This window comes from Borostomias antarcticus, assembly GCF_949987555.1.
Source record: "Borostomias antarcticus genome assembly, chromosome: 26".
NCBI lineage: Eukaryota > Metazoa > Chordata > Actinopteri > Stomiiformes > Stomiidae > Borostomias > Borostomias antarcticus.
The window spans coordinates 10,434,814-10,437,313 of NC_140259.1; positions in this window are offsets into that span (position 1 = coordinate 10,434,814).

Here is a 2,500-nt window from a genome sequence, read left to right on the forward strand (position 1 = left end):
GATATCTCACTTGCATGTGCATGCACTATATAAACAGCCTCAGTTGTAATATTTTATACTAAGTTGCACAGACATATTGTCATACGGTCATTTCATGGATTTGTGGACTAACTATACTTGAAGTTACACTGTTTACAGAAGTCTTCAAATGAAAAAATGTCTTGATGGTTTTCGTCAATCTTCTCCAGAGCTGAGGTAGCCTACATGACAAGTTCATGTAGTTGCATGCTGCTACCTTTAAACTTGTAGCTTAGAATGCTACATTAGCAAAAGCGCAGGGTCTAGGTGCACTTGGCGTTATAGAAGTGGTAGATGCTCTGTGATTGTAATGGTTGTAAGCAATGACAGGCCGGCCAAATCATCTATACCTTTACCTTACCTCTGAATTGGTCAAGAATGGTGATACGAATTCAATAGAAATATGAAAGATTATACTTGGGAATTGTTTTTCTAATACACACATTCATAAATGTACAATCATCAGTTATTGTTTCATTTACAACGGCTTTGTGCGTACACCACAAATGAAAAGCAAATGGCCGTGACATTGCTAGATCAAATAAAAAGCAGCGTTTTCTCTTCCTCTCTAGCTCTCTCTCTCTCTTCTCTTTCTTTTACTCACTCACTCTCTTTTTATTATCCTGCTTATAAACACAAATATTTTGTCCCAATCATAATGCCGTCTGGCTCAAGTTACTCAACTACTGCATCTCTCAGTCGTAGTAATATTGTCCCTCGGGCTTTGATGACATCAGCATATTTACTCTTCTCACAGCTGCCTGGCTCCCATGTGACAAACATCCCCTCCAGATTAGAAGGATTGGAAGTGACATCCTGGACATTGACCAAAACAATACAGTGGCTAGTTTGATGTCCTGCATTTATCCAAATTCTTGAAATGATTGCAGTCCCATGTTTTTTAATTGAATTTAAGGGATGAAAATGACTACAAAATTATTACAGAAATTAAGATGAAATTGAAAAAAGTGTTTTTAAGGTTAGGTTTGGGTTTATTGTGGATGTACGGTATGTCTTAGTTCGGGGACACCTGAATTTCATTTGATTAGTGACAAGACTGTGATTTGCTCTCCTGCATCGTTTAACCTGTCAAGTCTGCCAGCTCACACACACACACACACACACACACACACACACACACACACACACACACACACACACACACACACGGGCAGTGGTAAAAAGCAGTGGGGCGTGCTGATGTCAGCCCTTGCAAGGCGAGCACAGAACCAGCTGTCCTTAGGGGCCTCAGCCAGCCATGTCCCATCCTGCTCTCAACCTGCCCAGTCTGTGTCCCTAGCGTCAGTCAGTCTGTGTCCCCAGCGTCAGTCAGTCTGCGTCCCCAGCGTCAGTCAGTCTACGTCCCCAGCGTCAGTCAGTCTGTGTCCCCAGCGTCAGTCTGTCTGCGTCCCCAGCGTCAGTCTGTCTGTCCCCAGCGTCAGTCTGCGTCCCCAGCGTCAGTCAGTCTACGTCCCCAGCGTCAGTCAGTCTGTGTCCCCAGCGTCAGTCAGTCTGTGTCCCCAGCGTCAGTCAGTCTGTGTCTCCAGCATCAGTCGGTCTGCGTCCCCAGCGTCAGTCAGTCTGTGTCCCCAGTGTAAGTCAGTCTGTGTCCCCAGCGTCAGTCAGTCTGTGTCCCCAGGGTCAGTCAGTCTGTGTCCCCAGGGTCAGTCAGTCAGTGTCCCCAGCGTCAGTCAGTCTGTGTCCCCAGCGTCAGTCAGTCTGTGTCCCCAGCGTCAGTCAGTCTGTGTCCCCAGCGTCAGTCTGCGTCCCCAGCGTCAGTCAGTCTGCATCCCCAGGGTCAGTCGGTCTGCGTCCCCAGCCTCAGTCAGTCTGTGTCCCCAGCATCAGTCAGTCTGCGTCCCCAGCGTCAGTCTGTCAGTGTCCCCAGCGTCAGTCAGTCTGCGTCCCCAGCGTCAGTCAGTCTGTGTCCCCAGCGTCAGTCAGTCTGCGTCCCCAGCGTCAGTCTGTCAGTGTCCCCAGCATCAGTCAGTCTGCGTCCCCAGCATCAGTCAGTCTGCGTCCCCAGCGTCAGTCAGTCTGCGTCCCCAGCGTCAGTCAGTCTGTGTCCCCAGCGTCAGTCAGTCTGCGTCCCCAGCGTCAGTCAGTCTGCGTCCCCAGCGTCAATCTGTGTCCCCAGCGTCAGTCTGCGTCCCCAGCGTCAGTCAGTCTGCGTCCCCAGCGTCAGTCAGTCTGCGTCCCCAGCGTCAGTCAGTCTGCGTCCCCAGCGTCAGTCAGTCTGCGTCCCCAGCGTCAGTCAGTCTGCGTCCCCAGCGTCAATCTGTGTCCCCAGCGTCAGTCTGCGTCCCCAGCGTCAGTCAGTCTGTCCCCAGCGTCAGTCAGTCTGCGTCCCCAGCGTCAGTCAGTCTGCGTCCCCAGCGTCAATCTGTGTCCCCAGCGTCAGTCTGCGTCCCCAGCGTCAGTCAGTCTGTCCCCAGCGTCAGTCAGTCTGTGTCCCCAGCGTCAGTCAGTCTGCGTCCCCAGC